Here is a 24,224-nt window from a genome sequence, read left to right on the forward strand (position 1 = left end):
GGGAGCTATACCTAAGAATAATTTTCTTGCACATTGTATATAATGGAATTATTCCCTTCAGAGAAGAAAACAGCAACCAGCCGAAAATAAGGTAAGTAGAGGGTATTGGATCATGAGTAGCCTCATTCAGGAAACATGTAACTAATAAGCTTCATTTTCTATACAGAAATTAATTGACAAATTACCTGGGTGCATAATGACTACATTATGAAAAACTACCTCGTGTGTGATTTACATGTTGTGAAAATAATTTTCATTGAGGATTATCTGAAAGACATGATGTTCTCTGGGTATTTTAAATGTTGCTCTTGGATAAACCAGAACATCTGGGAGTGGCTTATCTGGATATTTGCATAACTGCTTTTTCAGAAATATTTATGCAGTTATGGTTTGGATTGAACTGAAAGAATTTATAGAAATATCAGTAAGAATTGTCTATCAGATTGATTGTAGAAATAGCATTGAAAGTGTCATCAACTCTATAAGTCTTTTCTCTTGATTGAAAACATATGATAAATTTCCCTGAAGTTTCAACCTCTCTGCTTTTGGCGAACAGCTGGATTGTTTTTCCTATGGCCTCTGGAAATCTTGTAACAGGCAGCATTTGCATGTTTACTTCTGTTAAGAACCTAAATAGGACTGTGTGGCATGCCTGTTGTTTATTAACATATCTTTAGCTTTATTTAGCTTTATCTTTTTTCTCACCCTATTTTTTTTTTTTACCTATTCTTATCTACTGATTTTGCTATGTATAGATTTTGAAATCTGGTTTAAAGTGTTTTGGTTTCAAATGATAGATAAACAAAAATTGATTGGTCTAAGACAATAACTTTCTCCCATCATAGAGTTCTGGTTACTGTTTTTAGAATTTTTGCTACTCTCTCTTCTCTTTGTATTGGTACGATTGCATTTTATTTCAGCTGTACAGTAATTTGCTCTTTTTCTATTCTACTTCTGGTCCTGTGGCCTTGAATGAAAGTTGTTTGTTCTGCCTTTATTCTCTAGGATTCCTTCAACTCCTTAAATGTGTGTGTGTGTGTGTGTGTGTGTGCGCGCCTCTGATTCAGTATCATGCATATTTTTAATTGAATTCCTGTTTAGTTTTTTTCTGACTATCCTTATTCAGGTGATTTCCTTATCCCTTTTCCCGAAGTATATTACAGTTATGTTAGTTACTTGGCTCACATCAAATAATTGAACGAGCCTCCAAGGCAAGTTGAGTTGTCTCCTGCTGTCACTGAGTTAGCATGCTGTAGACATTTAATTTAATGTTGACTACTCAATTAAAAGTGTAATTAGGATAGTAGTACCATTGCATAGAGCCTAATTCTCTTGACTAGCAACTTGTCATATAAAGTATTCTTAACTGTAAAAGGTAGTTAACTACTAAAGGGATCACAAAGGGGTGACATTATGTTATAAGAAAGATATATCTGGGCTGGGTGCGGAGGCTCACGCCTATAATCCCAGCACTTTGGGAGTGGGGATTAGGAGTTATTTGAGTGAATAACTCATAATGAGAATTCAGTTATTTGAATTAAACTAACATATTAAAAATGCAGAGCTTATTTGGCAGGAACTTATGTCCCATTAGAAATACCATATATAACTTTCAATAAATCAATCGTTGCATATATGTTCTGACTTATTACAGTATAGGATAAACTTTATGTTAAATAAATTTTTTGTTAATATTCCTATTATATATGAATTATAGTGTGTGATCAAGAAAGTCCTAGTGAAGAAGAGCCAAAAATCAGGTATTTTGACTTGTGTCCTGCTCAGATATGATCCCATGATATCAGTGAAGCCAGTAAAGTGAAGAGTGAATCAATGACATCACCAAACCACAGGGCCACAGATCAAGACCTTAGTGATCAGATTTAAAATGTTTTAGCTTCTGTCCAATCCAGAAACAATTTTATCATGTAGGAGAATAAAAATAATTTAATATGGCTAAAAATTATATTGTAATAACTGCATAAGTTTAACTGAATAAACCTAAGAATCTGGGGAAGCAGATCACAGACAAAAATAATTTTAGCAGAATTACTGCTAAAATGTTTAAGTTAACGATGATAGATGTGCCCTGCTTTCCGCTTTCCAAAAGACCAAAATCAGTCAGAACGAAAAACACAAAACTCTCTTCTTTTATGACAGCAGGAAACAGTCAAAGTCCCAAACCACGGTTGATATAGAAATTGGGCTAATGTGGTGAAATTAGACATAAGTTAAGGAGGAAGCTTAGAATGGCATTATATGTTATCAGCTTTCATAAACACCCAGAATCTTCAAGAGTAACCTGAGCTTTCTGTGGAGACAACCCAGTGATACTTCCTTAGTACGACGTGGTCTGTGTCAGTGAAAAGGGCTGCTGAAGCATAGTTGAGTTCTGCTTAAAATCAGAATAGCGTAATACATGAAGCCCACCATGCCATTACTGCTAACGAAAGACTATCAGCTTGACATACTGAGGGTTTAAAGTTTTGACAACCAGTGGAAGAGAATTCTAAATTATTACACACACACCAGGACACTGGAAGCATCCCTGTAAACCATTGACTTCCAGCCAGGCTGCGTAAAATGTTACCATGACCAAGAGTTGGTATAAAAGTATACCAAGTGTTTCTCCAGGAAACCAAAGATGTTAAGGGAAATATGGTTTTCTAAATTCAAAACAGAAAGAATTCCAATATTCAAAAAAGAGATAAGAAAACAGAAGGAGTTTAAAAGTAATCTGTCAGAGCTCAAAAAATAGATGGAGGAGAGTTATAAAATAAGAACAGAAATGCAATTCACATTAGAAGCAATAAAAATGTTTTTTTCTTGTAAACCTGTTTTAGTTCTTTGTAAATTCTGGATATCAGCCCTTTGTCAGATGGGTAAACTACAAAAATTTTTTCCCATTCTGTTGGTTGCCGATTCACTCTAAATGACCATTTCTTTTGCCATGCAGAAGCTGTGGAGTTTGATTAGGTCCCATTTGTCTATTTTGGCTTTTGTTGCCAATGCTTTTGGTGTTTTGGTCATGAAGTCCTTGCCTATGCCTATGTCCTGAATGGTTTTGCCTAGATTTTCTTCTAGAGTTTTTATGGTGTTAGGTCTTATGTTTAAGTCTTTAATCCATCTGGAGTTAATTTTAGTGTAAGGTGTCAGGAAGGGGTCAATCTATATAACCAATAACCAATTGGTTATTGGCTATATAGGTCAATTGGGTCAATCTATAACCCCAATCACAGAAATACTCAATCTACAGTTAAAAAAAAAAAGAAAAATGGAAAACTGAAAAAAAGGAAGTGTCCATATGACAAATATATACCTCAAGGACAGAGGAAACTAGTACCTGAAGCATGAAAGAGAGTCCTCTAAAGCACCCAGTGGCACAATCCATGAAGCTTATTCACAGCTCTTTTTATCGTATAATCCAATCTGCTGGGAGGAAAGAAAAGACACAGGGAATCCGGGGAAGGTCTCTTAAGAGACGTTCCCCACCCTAGAATCACAGAAGTGTAGCTGTTGGAGAAATTAATCAGAAATATTATTTTCTGAACTTCTGGCTGAGGGAAGCTGTCAAAGGTGGAGTGAAGGAGGAATGGGGAGAGAAGGCAGCCATCTCCAGACTACAGCAAGCACAGCCTGTGATTGCCATTGCATCCCCACCTCTAGAATGCTCTACCTGACCCAGCTCACCTTCTCAAATAAAGAACCAAATGTGCGTATCAAAGAGCCAGGAACAAGGATGGCATCTGCTCTTAGTAATACTAGAAACATTGAATGGACGTCATGCCTACTTGTGCAAACATCTTCCATTTGAACCCACCTTGTTCTGTCAAATTGTCTGGCAAGGACAATTAATGGTAATTCTAATTCCAGGAGAAGCGCTTCAAAAAAGTGTGGGAAATCCAGCCCAGTGAATTTCTGAGGGAATAAGACAGATTCGGATTTAAAACAGATTTCTGTTGGCTAAACCAAAAAAAAGTTGAACTATCCAGTTTCTAGATAATTCCATAAAGTGGATACTTCAGGCACAAATACATAGGATAAGCATAACTGAGTAAAACATGAAGGGGTGCATAATCTAATAACCTGTAGAAACAATACTAACCAGTTGGTCTGGCAAAAATTATAATTCAAAAATAACTTGATTTCTATTTTGTTAAAGGTGAATTTTCATCTCATTTGTTTCATTTTTCATAAGTCACTATATAAATTCAGCCTTAGCATTTCAGATAGTAACGAATACTACTTCTTCAAGTGGCTTTCTGATTTTTGTTTTCTAAGCCCAGCCTTCTCTGGCATACCCTCTCGTCTTCAAATTTAAAACTGTTGAGCAGAAAATTGTATTTATTCTCGACACGGCTTATCTCTTTATGCCTGGTTCTTATTTTACCTTAGAACACTAGTTGTTAATTACTCCAAACTTCTGTTTTAGGATAACTTTCCAGAATGGTGATATCAAACATGAATATAAAGCACTTGCTTTATAACAGTTGCAGAGCTGGCTGAATCAACAAGAATGGAATTGAAGTAATGGATAATTAGGAGAAATAAATAATAAATAAGAATAGTAAACCTATGCACTCATGGCTACAGAGTATCGAACAAGCCATTTACACTTTCTGGGACCCAGCTTTCTCATCTGTAAACCATACGTGTTCTGGGATAGGCAGTGAGGAAGGAGAGAGGGAGGGAGCCTAAATATAAATCTCTAAAAGCCTTTCAACTTTTGTGATTCTAATGAACCCTGAAGAAAAACTGTACCTAAAATTGCGGACATAAAATCCTATATATATTTGTTGGCAGAGAGTTAATTAATTTTCAACATGGTCTACAAATGTTTTATACTGAAACATTGGGGTGAATTTCTATGCAGTGCATATGGACTAAGACAGCTCTCAGCAGTCTTGGGAGTAACTGCAAGGTTATCACTCAGTTGATGAGCTACGCGGTTCCTGAGTGCCCATCCCCACGCTACGAGTGACTTTGTGAACGAGTAAAATTGCAAATCTAACCCAACCTTACCAAAGAGAAGGGAGAAAATTGCCCACTATTTAAAGTAACACTCCTTTTAGGTTGTTCAGAATCCATTTATAAAATTACTACTTCTAAATAGCAGGCTTTTAGATCTTCAAACTTTCTGTTATATCCAAAGTGTCGAGTTGCCTGCCAAATACTCATCATGTCTTGCAAGCTTGCCTCAGCTGCCTGTTGGCCACACCCAACTAAACAGAGTCAATATGCCCATATTCTTTGGTAGACAGTAGATGGCTAAAAAGAACATTTTAGTTTTCTTAAAACGTCAAGTTGACCAGGCAGTATGTTATGTTTGACCTTAGATAGAGTGCACTATTACTCCATCCCCACCTTGCTCGTGTGTCCAGAGGCTGATCTCTGAGCAGTGTATTCATAGGCTTCGGAACCTTCTTTCTCATTGGATTCTACTGATGGGAGAAAGCAGCAGTATATCAGAAGGTGGGAAGAAGACTATTCCTGTCTGTTTCTGGCTGAATTCCCTTAGCAAAGACTCCTGCCCCTGACCAGCAGTCCTCTCCTCAGCAAAAGGTATATTTCAGATTCTAGTGAAACCCTTTCTCTTGATTCCTTTACTGCTATAGGGTAATAATCTTCCTATAGTTGATAGCCCCAAGGTGCTGTACCAATCCTCGATGCCTACAATTTTGTTAATAATCCTTTTACGAAACTCTTCTGAATTAACCCATGTGAGTTTACACTCTGTTTTCTGATGGCTGTCACTGATAAATAACAGACATGTTAGAGTATAATGTCAGAACTGGAGAACTGCTCCTATATCATTGTTAGTTTACTTATCAACTAATTAATTTACTATGCATTTATTTACTTATTTACTTTTTCATTCAACAAAACTAAAAGTATCAAGAGATTCTGGGCACTAGAATATACAGACAAAAAGACAAAACTAAGATCATACTCTCAAGGATCTATATTTTATTATGGAAATAATGTCACAAAAGGAACAATAAAATGTTAGAGGTGCTATGTTATGTCTAGAGAGAGAGAGAAAGTGCATGCAAATAACAACAGAGGTAATAATTTCTTTCTGGAAGGGGGTTGAAAGGATCAAGAATGGCCTCCTGGAGGAAATGCTGCTAGAGTTAAGGATTAGAAGGCATGCACCAGGTCTAGGATGGAGACGACCAAGGAATAGGGGTACAAAAAGAACAAAAGCACTGAGATTTGAAGCAGTAATGATTCCTGGTGGAAAAAATACTGTTTCTGTAGGTTGTTTACACCTCTCGAGGTTAGATTACAAAGGGAAGAAGAGCTAGGCTAGAAGAGAATGGGGAAAACCTACAAAGGTCTTGGAAACCTATAAATATCTTGGAGGTCAAGTTTAAATATTTGGTCTTTATATCCTGCGGGTCTAAATATTTCCTCATTTATTAGTAACAGGGTTTTTAGCACATCCCAATATACGTATGTTTATTTATTTATAAGTTATATACATTTACTATTATAAAACTAGGTTATATACATTTTTAAATCACAATAATTAAAAGTTTAACATAAAGAAATAAGGAAATAATATTTTCCTAATCACTATGGCTTTATATTATCTTTACCTAGAATTGTAAAACAAATTATTCATGAGGAAGTACATTATTAATGATAGTGATTTTAGTTTATTTTATCTACAGTAGTTTATTTTTATTATATAAAAAAAATTCTCTTTTTACAATCAGTTAAAGGGAAGTACATCCATTTTCTTTCTCCTACCAAAAGTATTTATATTTATTTCAAAGTGTTGGAGCAACTGGACAGTCAGAACATATTCTTCACTAAACCAGCATTGAAACCCAAGACAGCTGGTCTGGCCAAATTTATAATTCAAAAATAACTAGACTTCTATTTTGTGAAATTCCATTGAACATCTCTCATTAACTATGAAATCTTTGTCTTCAAACTTATGCTTGAGTTTATGCACATTCCCTATTTTGATCCATTCACGTGTTATTACCCAAATTTGTTTCTATTTACTTCTGCTCCTTTCCTCAATTTTATTCCTTAAAAAGGTACTTTGCATTTAAAAAACTGAATAACTCATTTATAGTCTGTCAGTTCCAAGATTTCATGAAAAATTTTTTACATCTTGAAGCCACAAAGTTCATCACTATCAATTAATTGGTGTCAGTGATGGCAAATTAGGGGTTAATATTGTCCACGTCCACTCGTAAACGTCTAACAAATTCAAACCACCAGGATCACTTCTTACATCCTAAGGTATCATTATCTTATCATGGACAGATGTCTTCACTTTTCCTTTTATTTTTCAGGAGTATTTTTAAAATCACGTTATTGGGGTGTGCTTGATATATGAAAAGTTGTACATATTAAAGGTATATAAGTCAAGGAGTTTGGGAATGTGACCTTGATAAAGTCACTAAAGTTAAAAATCATCAATTGAAATACATTTGAATAGCTGATGAAGTCATCAAGCTTATAAACATATTCATCACCTCCAAAGGTTTCTTCCTGCCTCTTTTATTATTATTCCATAATTACTAATATTTTTATTATTTTGCATTGTAAGAACACCTAACATAAGACCTTCCCTCTTAGGATAATTGAGGTAGACAATCTACTATTGGGTATTTCTGTTTTCCGTGAGTACAATTAAATAAAAGAGGGTCTTAGGTAGTATTTTAAACCTTTGATAGATTTGGGGAAGAGACTACATGTAAGTCATGTAATAGACATCACTGCCTAATCATCCTCCACATGAACTTAAAATAAGGTTCATATCATTTTTATCACTTTTCCTGGGAGTGTTAGTAATATCTCCCATTTAATTGTTCTATTTAGCTCTCTTGCTTGAGACACTGTGAGAGAAAGTTTCCTATGGGAGCCTGGCTGCTGACTGGGGCAGTGACCTTGCATTTCCTTGGCAGCAACTGTGATCTTGCCCATTGTTTTCATTTATTTGCTGGAATTCTACTGGCTTGATGTGGGCAGTATTGAGTTTCCCTCTGACTTGAACAAGAATAGTTCTAAATAGGAGGAAATACTTTCAAAAGAAAATCCAAACTCCCATGAAAAAGAGAATTTAATAAATCATTCATGCATTGTTTGTATAATCTAATTAAGGACATGCTCACTCTTTTAGAGTCTGCTAACACATTATATTCATAATTCCAAGTGTTTTATCTTATTTTCTTCTTTTTAGGCCTCTCCTCATACTTTCATTTTGCTAGATTCTTTATTTTTTTTAATCTCATATCATTGTAGTATAAAGGGATAATCTAGCTGTTTCCCAAAAGTTGCCTTGAGAGATGCTTTCTTCTCTACTTAGTGCAAATATGTGGTCACTGATATTAGATAAAAGATGTGAGCAAAAATTTGGGTAGTATTTACCAGTATAGCAATTGAATTGTAAGTGAACAAAATACTGCTGTGCTTAATACAAGAAGCCATTGTTCTGTAAGGATTTTGGAATATTGACACAAGCATTTACAGTGTAACATACTGGAATAAACAAAGCAAGTTTTAGAAAAAGAAAAATTATGGCTAAGTTTGAGATTATGCAACAACAACAATAATCCAATCATTTTAAGCTTTCAACAGGCTGCATATAAGCTGGATCACAAACAAACCTACATAAATATGAATAGACATGTATATATTCCCATTAACAGATGGGTAAGAATGGAGACAGATGTTGAAACAGAGATGCACATCCTAACTCTGAAATAACAGATATGAATTTGTCAGAAATTATTTTCAATGGTATAAAATTGAAATATATTGGAATTTTATACAATATATTATATACTGATACACGTTGGATTGTAAAAAGGTGTTCAGATGCTGTTATCAAAAATATACTTCTCTGGCTCTCTAATCTAACAAGGATCCCATATAATGAAATTAAATACAAAATTGGTGAAGGAGAATATAGTAGGCACTACATAGTTCTAACTCTGTATAAAGCCCTATGCCCAACTTTGATGCCTTTAATTCTGTTTATGAAAGACAAGAGAAAAATAAATAAATAAAATTACTTTAAATTACTGTAATTCTGGGTTGGCCTAGAGACTTTGTATCTTTTATGAGTTGAATAATGTAGAGTTTTTACTTGGTAAAAATAAATCATTGATGAAAGAATAAATCTTAGATAAAAACGACTAAAGTTTTTGAGAGAAAGGCTGCACCTATATTTATTAGAGCCATTTGATAAGGCAGTAGAATTTGACCAAGTTCCCCCCAAAAATGGGTAGAACTTACCTAAGTAGGGTATGGTGGAAAGACTGAGCATTCCAAGTCAAACCTCATTAAAAATAAAAATCTCAGAAGGAGAGTGAGTAGATTATCTGTAAAAGGCAGTGAAGATGCTGGTATGAATTGAATTAAAGGAGCAGGTGGCAAAAGAGCAGTAAATAACTTTCGAAAGGACCCCAATGACCTTGATGGGAAGGCAGAAAAATTTGGCCTTTTCTTCAGTAAACTGAGACAAAATTATGTTCATGAACAGGAGTGGTATGCAGAATGGATTGGAGGGTCAAATTTTAGAGTTTGGACAGCCAGAAGTAAGACCATGGTTATAATCCAAGAATGGGGTTAGGAAAATCTGGATCAAAGTAGCAACAGTGGCGACATTGAGGCCAGATAGACAACACTGGGTAAACCTGAGAGGAAATTCAACCCTGGCAGTTTTAATTTAACACTTTAATTGTATCTTCTGATGTCTGCCTGTAACCAGCCTCCAACCTTTGGAGTTCTGATAAACAAATGGCAAAATGCTAGGATGATTTGGTTAGTGCTGGCAAATACTAGAAACAGAAGGGAAAGAGGTTGCCTTTTCTATTCTGTTGCTCCGTTATTTCATCTTTCTCAAATAATATGCATCAAATAACATACAGACTTTTTAAATTGGCCATTTTATTTTGAGTCCCACGTCGTCAATAGACCGAAGTCAGGGACACTCTGAGATGATTTCAAATAATCAGAACACTAAAGCTGATCCCAGGCTGTGTTTGTTATAACCTTTAATGACGCTAACGAATGATGTTTCCTTCTATTCCTTATTCAACATAGACACGTATTTCACTTTTCATGCTCATATCTGCTAGCCAAACTCTACATGTTCCAGGTTTGATTTTGCTGAAGAGGGAGAGATGAGGGAGAAAGAATATTTTTAAATAATCACTTCACTCTAGTTACCCCCACCCCACATTTATTTATTTTCTCTAATCCTGAACTGAATAGAAGAGGAAGTCTGCCATGGGGTGTGGCGTAGCGTTCTTTTATTTTACAAGAGGAAATCTGCCGTGATATTGTGGCATGGCAATTTTTTCTTTTAGATGATGAATAAGGAAGGAGGACTTCTAATCAAGGCATAATACGGATTAGTGGGGGTGGGAAAAGGGTAAGAAGCAAGAGATGCTACTGAGTTACAAAATATAATGAGGCACTCACCCCCAGGGTCATGCAAGTTCCTTCTTAAATTCTGTTCCTAGGTATTTCTTTGCTTTTCCTAGTTCCACCCTAAGTGGGAAGAGGAGTGAGCTCGCTCCTTGACTGAGGAATCTCATGTTCTCTCCCTGCAAAGACTTCATCATCTGTTTCTGTATATTTATTCAGCAAATTTTTAGTAATCATCTATTAGGTACTTAATTTTTCTTTCCTAAGTCCTAATAGCACCGACCTGGATGATTGCTACCTTCTAATTTAGATAGTCCACGAATCTAGCAATACTTTATGTAGGTATAAAGCACTGAAGGATGAATTTTGACCAGGTACAAAATTATGAATTACTTTTTCTTTGAGTTTAAACACCTTCCCTTGTGGGAAAATATTTAAGTCTTCAACTCTGTGCCTTTATTTTCTCCCACAACTACGAAGGTATCTCTAAAACCTTTCTATGTTATATTTTGGAGCTTTTATTTAGTCAAAACTTAACTTGGCTTTTATTTTGTTCCTCTATGTTTACTGGTTATTTACTCTTACAAAACAATTCATATAATCGATTCATGACAATAATACATGGCCATTCACTGTGTTATTTTAGAAATTAATATTAAGCAGAACCATTTTAGACATTCTGCCAGGTTAGTAAGAGAGAATAAGGCAAGTGAAACCCTGGTGGTCCTATTTAAGATAGCTCTTTGGGGTAGTCTGAAGCAGTAGTGTACCTATCTGCCAGGAGCTTAGAAACTAAGTCGTATTTGAAGAATAGTTTTACACAACTGATATGACATAACACCAGCATCAGATTCAGATGGCCTGGATTAAGGCAGAACTTGACAACTTGTTTCTTAATTTTAAAGTAGGTATAAAATCCCTGCTTTACCTGTATGTCAGGATTATTGTAAAGATAAAAAAAAATCATGAATGTAAAATTGCCATGTAAATTGATAATGCCAAGAAAACATGAATTTTGTTAATAATAAAAATGGCTTTAAAATAATTAGTAAAGATAATTGAAAACAAAAAAGAGCAAAATTCTCACCTTCTTAAGTTCTTTAAATCTGTTTCAGAAAAGGCAGCCTGTAACTAGCCTCCAACCTTTGCAGTTCTGATAAATAAATACATAGTAAAGAAAAATCAATGTATATGTGATATATATGTATATGTGTATATATATATATATATATATATATAATTTGGAAAATTAAACACTGTTTTTAGATCTATGTACCCTTCAAATTTTAAGACAAGACCAGTATTAAGAAGATAAATGTTTACTTTGTAAATATATACATTTTACTATAAATATGTCTTTCCACTAACCTTACAAAATCTTTTTCTACTCACACTAGCCCGAAAAAGTACTTTAAATTCCGGAAGCATCCAAATATCACTAATATGATGTTATCTTTAACCACATCCAAAGCACAAAATAAAACTGTCCTTGTGTAGAAGCCAAGTCATTATGACCAACATATTTGAAAATTAGTTTTGTATGATTTGTGATATTCAACAAATCCAATACAAGTCTGTGACAGCCAAGGTCATTGAGTATTTTGATCTTCAAAAAAATCATAGAGCTTTCTTTGGAGAGAAAATTATTGTTATCCTGGTTTTTCATTACAAAACCACTTATAGATGCAGAACTTTATAATTATTTTTATCCTTAATTATTAATAATTTGTTTCCTAATTAGTAAGACACTGCAATCAGAATAATGCTAGATAGGAAGATGCTTTGTTTATACTTTTCTTTCTTTAAGTGCCAAGGATTTGTGTCTACAGGAATCTTATAATAAAGACTGAACTCTGTGACTTAGTTCAGAATAATGTGAGGTTTTCCATATAATAAAAAAGATAAATCAGAGAAAAAGAAGTAAAGTAAATCAAATCTGCAATTTAAAAATAAGATAAGAAAATGAGGATTGTGTTAGAAATTGTGGAGAAATAGTTACTAAAGGAATGTCATAATAAAAATCATTTAAAGCTTATAAGCTAGCTTACCAGAAGGAAGGGAAAAGGTAGAAAGTAGCTAAAAGAAATTAAAATCAATAGGAACTAGTTTAAATTGAAGATATTGTCATGAATGGGATACAATGTCATGATATGGAAATGCAGTGTTGAGTGAAATGTATAATGGTTTATGTCATGTAAGGTTAATTTTGACAACTGTAAATCAGACTAGGAAACACTGTGAAATCATCATGAATGATGCATGGGCTGTGCTGTGTCATCTTAATGTTAGACTTGCAAATTTGATTTCTGAATCTGCAATTTGAACACCCAAAGCAATATGTTGTGAGATAAATCCATTTGAAAAGAAAACATTGCCTAATGTAATTTGTGAAGTTTCTGGTTAAGAGTGCACTGGTGACAGATCTGTGCAAAGCTTCATTTTACCTCCCTTTTCATTATGAGGCTGGTAGTCTGGAACCAAGGGAGCCAGAGGAGCAAGTGAGGCTGAGAATAAATTGGGAGTGAGGGCAGTTGTCCTACATTATTGCTATGGATAGAGCTGAATAGTCCACAGTGAGCTTTTATTGTCTATCAGGGACATTTACTGAGAGTTCCTGATGGAAAAGTACAGATTGAATAAAAAACAGTATAGTTCTACCCTGTTGGGGGTAAATGAAGTGCTTCAGTTGTGCTAGGCTAATTTGATTGTGATAATAAGGATGTGTTTCATGTCAGTCATGTGTAGTATTTTGTTTAGATCTTGAACTTGAGATTGTCTCTCTAATTCCTGTGCCCTTTCCTCCACTGTTGAGAGGACTGTGAGGAGTGGCTCAGCCACTGGTGGTTACCCAGGATGAGAGGAGTGTTGCCATTCAATATCTAGAAAATACAGCCTGTGAAACTGTACCCATTGTTCTGCGTTGGTCATCTCTATCAGAAATGATCATGTTGGTGATGTCTCTTTTTAAAGTTGGAATTTCAGTTATGTCTTTATACCTGTAATCCCCTCACAGGCATTACATTTATTATTTTATTAGTGAAAAATGAATGATAGTGCTTCTACATATAATTAAATAAATTCATCTACAACAGTAACTGCAATGCCATAGATATATTAGTAATTTTTTAAAACATTTTTGTGAATTTTTTCCAGAAATGTTTTTAAAGGCAGGATAGATTAAAAGAAAATACTTTAGACTTCTAAAAAATGCTTTAAAAAAATAGTAAGAGGCCAGTTTACTTCAAAGAAAGAAAATGATTGTTGAACATTCAAAAAAAATACAATTTAGGGTATTTGTAGAGGAGCAGAGCTGTGAAGTAAGAATAAAATTATTAATTAATTACCTAGTTTTTTGAGAAAATTTATCACATTATTGATCATGTTTGTCAACCCCATGGTTTATTATTGCCAACTTACTCTTTTTATCTGACAGAAGTAGACTAGATATTAAGGAAATTTCAGCCCCAACTAGAACCTTGCTCTGTGTTAAAGATGAACAGCACCTGATAGAGACGTGTTGTATCGGAAATTTTTAAGTGAAGTAAGGACAATAAAATAATTGTAAAATTGACATATTATTCTAGAGAGGTAGCAGAGTTAAACACCAACTATAGAGATAAAATCATAAATATTTAAACTGATTTAGACAGTAGGACTTCTTGATGTTTATATTTCTTTCCACCTTTCTTCATACTGTCTATCATTTTAAAAGTGCATAGGTTGGGCAAATTACAGTTGTTTATGCTTGTAACTCCAGCACTTTGGAAGACTGAGGCAATAGAATCGTTCTACACCAAGAGTTAAAGTAAAAATTTTTACCACATTTGTATATGGTCCTCTGGATTTATTTTTTAAAATTTATTTTTAAAAGATATTTCTAGACCAGCCTGGACAACATATTGAGAACTTTATCTCTACAAAATAATAATAATAATAATAATAATAAAATATAAAAAATTAGTTGGGCATACACGCACATACCTATAGTCCTAGCTACTCCAGAGGCTGAGCAGGAGGCTTTCTTGAGCCCAGGGTTTCAAGCCTGCAGTGAGTTATGATTGCACCACGTGAGTCCTGAGTACAGCCTGGGAAACTGAATAAGATGCTGTCTCTTAAAAAAAAAAAAAAAAAAGTAAAATAAGGAAAGAAATTACTGTTTATTCATATGGCTATTTTAATTTAAAAGTTTAGATAAAACACATAGATCATATCAAGATTTATCTTGGAAACCTAGTTGTTAATGCTTAGAGACAAAGATCAGAGTTAAATCACTTCCTAGTATTTCTTGCAGTCATTGATATACAAAATCACATTGACATTTATATCTGAAAGCTTTAAAAATCCTGTGTATTTTAGTATTTAGTAACAAATGTAACCAGTTTCTTTATGTTTCTTATTTGCTGATTATTCTTCATCTTTGTCATCTAGATTAGATACAAATATTGCCTAATGTAATTATGTTTAAAAATGTTTTTGAACATTGTGTATTCTTTATACACAATGGAAATAGACTCATTTTTTATTTAAATTTTATATATTACTGTCTTGATTATCTTTAAATTGAGAACAATTCATTAAAATATAAAGAAAATAAAAGCCACCTAAAATCCTACCACCCTGAAATAGCCACTATAACATTAGTTGATTATGCATTACATTATGTATGTAAAGACATATAAGTGTACATAAATTGGATTGTATACTAATACTAAATTCATTTTTCTCCTTCTTACGTCATACTAAAACATCAAGCACATCCTCATTCCCCCATGTAAGTTATGTTAATAAGCTGTATTCATATCAACCTACACACATTGATTATACACATACATACAACTTTTCTTGCTCATTTTTAAAAAAAGGGTTTATATTGTATACAATATGCATCTTACATGTATATACAATAGATGTGTATACATTATACATGTGTATGCAGTATACATCTCCATCTTATTTTTGGCTAAGTTATACAGAATAGCTCTAATCCATTCTTCTTAAATTCTTTATTGATGGACATTAATTTATTTCTGCCTTATGATTGCCATGAACAAGCCCACAATAAATACCCACATATAAATGTCCATATTAATTTGCACTTTTATTTCTACAAGACATATTCCTAGGTGTGGGAATTACTGGGCCAAATTTATTTTTAAAAGATAGTTCTAGATACTTTCACGAAAGGTTATAACGCTTGACATTTTCATTACAAACATTTGAGCGCCCTTTTACTCTCATTCCCCTAAACAAGAGCTTTTCATTGTTATCTGCCTCATGCATGTCAAGTGATGTTGTATTTTTATTTTAATTTCCATTTGTCCAAGAGTGAATCTGAAAACTTTACCACATTTGTATATGGTCCTTTGGATTCTTTTTTTAAACATCTGAATGTATGATAAACAAAGATAGGTATTTTCTTTTATTTTTTATCAAATTATAATAGTTCTTATCCTTTCACAGAATGAAATATTTGTAATATTCATTAAAAACTTATCAAATTTGTCATTAATCTATTAACATAAGTTTAAAATTTTTTAAACATCAAATATTTCTTTCTTTTCTACCATGGCATCTGCATTTTCAGTTGAGATTAAGGTGGTCTTCCTAGACATAAATTATATATTTAGCCTCTGAATTTTTTCTTGAAAGACTTTTTTTTTTAATTTTCAATTTGTGTCTTTAATCTATCTGGACTTTATTGTGTGCAAATGTAAGACAGGACTTCATTTTTTATTGTATTTTTTGGCTATCTGGCTGCACTGGCACCATTTTAAATAGATCACATCTTCTCCATTTATTTACAATATCAATTTCTCAGATTTTTCAGAATCTAATTCTGAATTCTCTATACTACATGGCTCACCAAATTGTCTTTTCCTGTACAACACCACATAGATTTCTTTATAGTGACTATATAGTATATTTTCAGTGACCAGTGCTCCACTCTATGGTCTTCTTTGTTACAGTTTTCTAGCTGTTGTAACACAAATCTTTATATTTAATTCTAAGGAAAACTGTGTTTTGATTCTGAATTAAATAATTTCTATTTAATATAAATAAATTCCCATCAAGAATCTTTACAGTTTTCTATTTCTTCTGCTCTTGTAATGTGTGTTGTGTTATTAAATAATATATTAAAGCTTTTACATAGATCCTGAATATTTCTTGCTGCATTTATTTCTAAATATTTTATAAGTATTTTTTTCTTGCTGACGTAAAAAGAAAAATTTTTAACATTTTCAGGTCTTTATTATTTCAGGTCTTTATTATTTCAGGTGTTTATTATTAGGGTAAAGCTATTGAATTTTTTATATTTAATATCCATCCACATCGCCAGTTCTCTTAATTCACAAACATTTATTAGAGTCTCTTGAGTTTTCAGAAGTATAATAACAGTGCTAACAAAAGAAATTTCAACCTCACCTTTATATTGATCAATGTTTATATCAATTGTTTCATTCTAGCATATGTTTATTTGGATGAGCAAAGCAGTTTCAACAATGACCGACAATCAATAAAATTTTTTTTCTCCCTGAATGGTACATTTAAGATCAATGAAATAATTATTTTTAATACTAATATAGTATTTGAGTTTTCTTTTATCTTCAGAAGCTTGCAAATAATTAGAAAACTTCAACTTTACTCTGTTTCAGACTGAGATGAATCTATTCTTAAAAATAATGAAAGATAAGGAGGTTTATAACATTGACTTTGTTATACAATCTACACACATTAAATCCTGTTTAAGAAAGTGCAAAGCATTAATAGTTTAGATTTTGTGCTTCATTCATTACCACTGGAGCCCATGTCTGGCAGTGAGACCTATTGGTTTTCAAATACAACAATACATATTCTTCCTCTCTGATTGCTAATTGAAGAGAGACTCTTGATAATAGCAATTTACGATTAATTCTAGATCTCTTAAATAGCCTATTGCTTAAAGAAGAGTAAGTTAAGTATTAATCAAATCATCGTGACTGATTTTCCTTTATCCTAGTCCATGTCCTAATTAGATGAGACATTACCATCTAATAAAAGGTAAATCTAACTAACAACAAAGGAATTGATGATTGTTGATAACCTGTGTAAATAGAATGCTAAAGAGTGTGAAGTATTAGTGTTATTTGCCAGCAATAAAAACGTTAGAAATATATTTATCTATTCTAGGCTTCTGTTAGCATTCATGCAGTATAGTTAAAATGTCTGTACTTCTAATAAGAATTTGGAGGTAGTTTACAATAATAAAGCTAAATGAATGAATGAAATAAAGAATGAATCATGGATATGTAGATACATACATATATACATACAAATATAAATGCAATTAGTAAGATGAGGGGAAAGAAGATATGAAGAAGTTTTAGGAGCACTTTTGGAGGAGGGCTATAGTAATTGAAAACAAAAGTCAGATTGATATACCTGAGCAACAAATAGAAAATGTGAAGATTATTTGTCTTTAAAATGTGTATGTGTGTGTTATGCATATATTGTTTGTTTTCTGTCAGTTTCTGATGAATGTTGAGAACATAAGCTTATATACTAGTTCTGTAAAACAATTCAAGAGGAGCCAAAGTACTATGGACCAACCAAATGAAACGTTACTTTCGGTTTGAGGAAAGCTTTGTTCTTAGACTATTATGCTTAGATATATTTGTGTATACAACTTTACTGTAATTTTGTAAAGCACAAATATAGCATCACTGTGGTATTTTTGGAAATATTGCTTATGGCCTTTACTCACAAGTTTTCTTCTGTTTGTCCTTGAAGAGTAAGATAATTACATTCTAAAAATAAAAACATTTAAATGAATGACTAAAAGACTTGTAAGGATTGACAACCACCTTCTGCCCTTTTTACTATTTAGTAATTTTCTCTACTTTTTTTTTTTTTAACTATTTACCACTTTTTTTCTGAGTAGAATAAGGGGGAAAGCCACAGGATGTGCCCTTTCAAGAAAAACAATTGGAGAAACAAAAGAGCTGGACTTCTCAAAAGTCGCTGGGTTATGGTCAAACAAGACACTGGGGAGAGCTAAGGAAGGGCTGGGCAAAGTGAGAACAAGAGAGCACAAGGAACCAAGAAGAAAGGTTTAAAAGAATTGAAAGTGAACTACTTCCTGGCAGTTAAGTGAATAAGAGAAAACTCAATTTAGTCAGTGCTGCTAGGAAGCAAATTTTCCATTTAGCTATGCATTTATATATTAAATTATTCTTGGTCTGGGTAAAGCAATACACTGCAAAAAATCTCTTTCTGCCTCTCTCAATAGTTTTGGATCAAAATTGTCCAATCCTATTGCTGTTACAGGACATGTACTTTAATCAGTTAATGGTGTTCAAACCTGTGTCCTCTTAACTTGATTTTGTTATATGTCCAGCATAGAAAGAGGTCAAAGATGAAGTCAGCACAACAGTCTGAACGAAATTTTAGGTGTATTTTGTGAAAATGCATCTTTCTCCTGGAAGCAGAGAAATTGAGAACCTTAACAACTTTATAAAGAAAGGAGTAACAAATGCATCAAATGTCGCAGAAACATTAATAATGTTGAAAATTTGCCTACACTGGTACAGAGCTGTATATAAAAATTAAGGGATTAGAAAATATTATCTACTTAAAACTTCAGTATATAACAAAGGACGTATCATAAACCAGTAAATAAAGGAAAACTTATTCAATCAATAGTACTATGACAGTAATACATAATATTTTATACAAAATATATAAAATTTAGTGACAGAATTGTATATATTTAAAATAATGTATATAATATATAAAAATTTAGTGACAGAATTGGTTTTAAAAATTACTTTAGAAACTTCCTCTGTACACAATAAAACAAAATGAATACCAGTGAGGTATCTTTTAAATATAAAATAATGGAAGAAAATAGAAGACGCAAATAAATATTATCTAAATCTGAGTGTGTTTCCTTCATTAAAACAAGACAATAGAGAAGATTACAGAGTGCAAAATCATATAACTTGTAGATAAAATACACGATGTGAGACGAGGCAGATCTGAATTAAATCAGTGTTCTTCCACTTATTTCAGACATTTCACATGTGCTACAATTGCACATTGTCATTGGAAACTGGCAATTAAAAGTAAAAAAATAAAACATTGTATTCCCTTGTACTATAGAGGGGCTTGAGCCAAAAAGCTGACCACTGCTTATAAATGATAGAAAATGAGTACACCATATATCAAAATATATAGTGTAGAATTTGGCCAAAGCAGTAATTATTGACATAAGTGAATTCATTAGAAAGCTAGTATATTGGTTAGTTTTCTTAGCTGCAAGCAATGGAATGCACAACAGCTAGTTTTAAAGCAGAAAGGGGCTTATTACTAGGAATAGGCAGAGTGCAGAGTTCCTGGACAAGGCAAGGAAACAAGTGTGGATGCCACATAGCCAGAAGAAATACAGTTGGGATAATTGCCCAGCTCTACTAGGAGACAGCTCCAGCAGAGGTCATATGCCTCTGCTCACCACTGACTGTTCAATGTCTTTAGAACCAGAGGCTGCACTCTGTCTGGTAAAGAATAACCTGTACCTCTGTGGATGCTTGTCTTCATGTCAGGATGATCAAGTCTGTTGCTTGCATAAAGTTGTGTTTACATCCCTTCCAAGATGCATAAATTGCATTCACCTTATGAAGTTGAGGCCACATGTGGAACTCAAGCTGCAAGGGAGCCAGAGATATGTGGCCTTCATCTTTCCAGCCTGTGATTCATAATAACACATGCTCCAAGGAGATTGAAATAGAATGCAATAAGACAGTCTATGAGATTTGCTATAATTGATTCCCTCCTTTGGATATTCAGTATTTAGAAAACGTTGGTTCCAATCCAATATTTCAAATATCAATAGCATCAACCTGCTATTGACATTTCACTTTCTTTTTTACAAAGGAAAATATATTCACCTTCTCCCTAAAGTCTCACTAGTCACTGCATTTCATCTCTTCTCTTATTTCTCCTCTAACTTGGCCATAATCCAAAATTCATCTTAATATGCGTTATTTATTCACCACAAACAGGCTCTATATAAAATATGATAGGAAATAGTAAAAAATAATGTAATTAATGAAAAATAATAAATACATACTAGAACAAGAAAAGCTAGCACAGTCCCAATTTCTGTAATTGATAACAAGGCCATAGTTGTGATAAAACATAATTCTTTCAGTGTGTATTCAATTTTCCTCTAGCCTTCAGCTAGAATATCAGCTATTCAATATTCTTTATCTTGGGAAGTGACCCAAAACTTTAATGCCCTTTTGATTTGAGCTTGTAGATCTGCGTTCCTAACACCAGCTACGCAGTCCCAGGAGACACACACATTTGGAGCAGCCACTCCATTTGCCTGTGATGATCTGCACCAATCACAACAGCCAAATGACTAAATCTCCCCTTTTCATTGCCATTTGATGTAGTGGCACAAAGAACCACAATCAGCCTGTTGGCTGCCTCAGCTTTCAAATTATTAGAAGTCTTTTCTCCTAGTGGAAGCATTCATCATTTATGAATTAAAATCTCTTAAGCAGAATGTCCAGAGTAACAGTTATAGGCAACTAAGAATTTTCAAGAATTCAATCAAGAATTACAAGGTTAACTCCCTATCCTACGCTTTGATTCCTGGAAATATATCATTTGGCTCTGAGAAAAATAACAGCATATATTTGCTGATGGTACAGTTAAAACATCCCTACTTCACTAATCATCTTGCAGCTGGCACCATAGCTGAAACTTCTTTTGACCATTTTACCTTTCCATAGAGTCAGTTACTCCTGGGTGATGGATTATGTGTTAAGACCAGTGAATTCCATTATGGTCATCCTATTGCTTTTGTTCATTTGCAAATAAGTTCTGTATTCAGAAGCAATACGACATCATGACTGAGAAAAAGCCTTGAATAAGGGAGGCAGTGACAGAAGCAGTGACATCATAGGCAAAATCCATAAGCAAAATAATTGTTCATTCAGGTTAGATCAAACTACTACCCCTTCTAGGACAAAGGAGTTCAATGCTCAGTTTACTGCTGATCGGAGAATTGTTCACCCGGAGTGTGGTGCTGTGGCAGAGTTCAAGGTTACCTTTGCTGCTGATGGGGTCAACACTTAAAATGATTGTATCCAGTTGACTTGGGTAAAAGGAAGTGTATGTTTTGAGGCCCATACAAATCTTCATTCTTACTGGTCTAACTACTTTTTCCATGATCAAACACTGAAGTGACCAGAGAAAGAAACTGACTGACATTCATAGGAATGAGGAATATAGTTCAGAAATAGAAAAGATATTACTTTGCACAAAAACCTGAAAGCACCATATGTGATTATCACATGAGTTCCACTGCGCCATAACAGCCAGGTTCAGAGATGCTGGTATTTAACCCTAAATGAGTTGAAACTACTTTTTACGTTTTGCTCTGATATTCATTCAAGGCTGACAATTTGTTGACTTTGTAAATGGATCAGATCAAAAAAAATTAAATGTTGTGTATGCCTCTCTAAAATTCAGAAAGTTCCATCAAATTTTCCATCTCTTTCTTAGTGTTAGGAGAAGCAAGGTATCACAATTTATTTTTTACTTTGAATGTAGTAAGTACAAGATAGTGGGATACCCAGAAACCTCATTGTAGTAAGAATCCCCCAAATTTTTATCATATCTTTTTCCCACTTCTAACACTGAAGTATTTTACCAAAGATTCTAGGGAACTTACTACTTCCTGGTTTTGAGATTTTTATTGACATACTGACATCTATGTAGATCTCCTGTGGGATAATGACATGAACAAAATCCCTGTAGATGAAACTGTGACAAAGAGAGTTGATGTAGCCCAAAGTTAAGACAGAGAAACTGTTCTGCTCTCCTTACTATGTGAAAGCAAAGAGGAAATATGGAAGGCCAACTGGTTTATAATGAGATACTCATCCTTACTAATAATCAGAGAAATGCAAGTAAGACATTTAAGAGTGAACCACTTATCCTTCCAGTTCCAAAAGTATATATATATAATTTACATATACATATATATAATATATATTATATATCTAATATATAATATATATTAGAATATAATATATAAAAGTATATCTATAATTTATATATATATTATATATATATATATTTATATTTATATATATATATAAGTTTGATAGCATTAGGTTTTGGCTAGGATATGATGAATTGAGACTCATACATTGCTGATCAGAATATAAACTAAGATTGCCATACTGGAAGATGATGTGATAATACTGTTAAAAATATGCTATATTAAAATGTCTGACTCAATAACATCACTTCTGATGCCTTCCCAGTAATACTTTGTATACATGCATTTAAATAAATATTAATGTCTAAGAATGTTTATTTTTGAAGATTTGCAATGTGTCTCAAGGAAACACATATATAATACAAAAGTAAGTATCTGGTCACTTGTGTGACTGATTTTGATTGTCATATCCACTTCAAGAATATAAAAAGGAGGCAAAACGCTGAGAAAGGATTTGTGACACGATTTATTTGAAGAGAACTGTTTCTGCGTTCTTTCCTTGTACCTAATGAGGAGACTTCCCATGAGACCTCTTCACCTCCTGAGTTCTGGGAACCCAGAGGATGAGAGTTGGGATAGTTAGTTCGGTGGTGGTGGCACCAGTTAAGCTTGCTGTGCCCTGGGAGGCCTGCAGCATGGGCCCTACAGTGTCAGGGTCAGTCATGACTGTCAGAATCAGTTAGGCCATGCTATGGAGAGGGAGAACTGCATGGGGTCTTCATAGATGCTATTCAGTAAACCCTTAGAGGGACATGGAATCCCAGAAGCCAGAGTCTGGACTCTTTGCCTTAGGCATTTCAGGATATAATAGTTTGGAGTTGGGGCAATGTCATGAAGGACTCAAGTCTTCTCAGAGAGCTCCAAATGGAAGCAGTTATAAAGCTAGAGGCAAGTAGCAGCACTTCTATGAGTTTGGACTATTGCTTGATATTTCTAGATCTCAGTTACCTTATCTTTCAGGGGAGCAGGAAATGTATATCTGTAAAATTTGTATTTGTTTAGGGTACTTTATGGCCAGGTGTAGCAATGCATTCCAGATTAACCTACAACCTTCAAACCACTCCTATGTTTTCATATATTACTTAGTTTTATAAAAAGTTTAAAGGCTGGTAAATTATATTATGAAACATATAAATTTAAAATATAAATGCATGAGTATAAATACAGTATTCATAGTAGCTTTATTGGACTAATAATGAGGTTTAATGCCTAACAAACCATTAAATCAATGATGATGGGCATTATTAATATTAAGAAAATTGACCATTAATATTTATTACTTTGTAAACAATATAATTATTTTCACAGGTAATATACTAGATCTCTCGCCTTAGTACATAATTATCCATTAATATTAGAATTAGTATACTCAAGAATAGCCTTATTAAGCAGTTATTATAGAATATGTAGCATGATTTTAAAATACATCGTAATAGATCTTCCCTTCCCAAAATGAAAATCCACATATTTAAAAGTGCCATCTGCATGTGCTTAGTGCATTGTTTCCCTCTTCTAAAATAATTGGATTAATTTATTTTATTGCACATTAAATGTTGATTTAGTTAGATCTTCCCTAATATTTGAGATAGATTTCCAATAAAAGAAAACTGTATTTTAACTGCAAAAAAGTCTTTCCAGATTATCATCGTATTGACATAGTACTAACATCTGTGGTTATTTCCCATTTATGCCTTAATTTATAACTTGAACTCCTGCTTGTCTTAGAGCATGTCCAACAAGTATTTAAACAGGGAATCTGGCTTTTCCTTTGTAT

The 24,224-nt window shown here is 33.4% G+C and overlaps 1 protein-coding gene across 4 annotated transcripts in view; it reads left to right on the forward strand.

Annotated features, from left to right (window-relative positions):
* Window positions 1-24,224, forward strand: part of THSD7A (thrombospondin type 1 domain containing 7A) — a 491,756-nt gene that overhangs the window by 201,207 nt on the left and 266,325 nt on the right. The window lies entirely within an intron of this gene.

The sequence above is a fragment of the Sapajus apella genome, unplaced genomic scaffold (genome assembly GCF_009761245.1).
Source record: "Sapajus apella isolate SASKATOON/1434 unplaced genomic scaffold, GSC_monkey_1.0 scaffold19, whole genome shotgun sequence".
Taxonomy (NCBI): Eukaryota; Metazoa; Chordata; class Mammalia; order Primates; family Cebidae; genus Sapajus; species Sapajus apella.